We start from the raw sequence: 595 nt of genomic DNA, 5'->3' as shown, positions 1-595 counted from the left end.
TATAATTAAATTGTAGATTCATATTTTTTTATTTAATTATTAAAAAATATTAGATCATAATAAGACTTTTTTTTTATAAAAAAGATAAAAATTGCTCAGATTCAACGATTCATAGTCCATACAAGTAAAAATCATCAACGCTTTGAGTACATACAACTTGTGTAAAGCTGTAATATTGTTGTCCATATCACCAAACGTTGGATTCTTAGGATAAAAACTGGGTTCATTTGTTAAAAATGTTAAAAAGCCATATTTACAAGAGAATCCCAATTTCATCACCTATCTTAATCCTTTTTAAGTACCCAAATATATTTTCATCATAAAGCTCCCAGTATCATAGTCAAAGTTCAGCGTTCCTTTGAGTTAGTTTAAGAAGTTTTAGTTTGACATTTCTATACTCAATTGCTCATCTCCTTTGACTATGGAATCGCCATCAAGATCGAGATTCCCATTTCCTAACGCTAAAAAACAAGGACCCCGTTGTTCTGACTTTTTTTTTTTTTACGAATAATCTAATGGATTCTGGATTTTTTTTAAAAAATAAATGGTTTATTTACCAATATATATAGGAGAAATTATATTTTTACATGCTATT

Source organism: Arachis ipaensis, chromosome B05, assembly GCF_000816755.2.
Source record: "Arachis ipaensis cultivar K30076 chromosome B05, Araip1.1, whole genome shotgun sequence".
In the NCBI taxonomy this organism is placed as follows: Eukaryota; Viridiplantae; Streptophyta; class Magnoliopsida; order Fabales; family Fabaceae; genus Arachis; species Arachis ipaensis.
The sequence above is the reverse complement of the archived record's forward strand: the minus strand, read 5'-3'. Positions refer to the sequence as shown.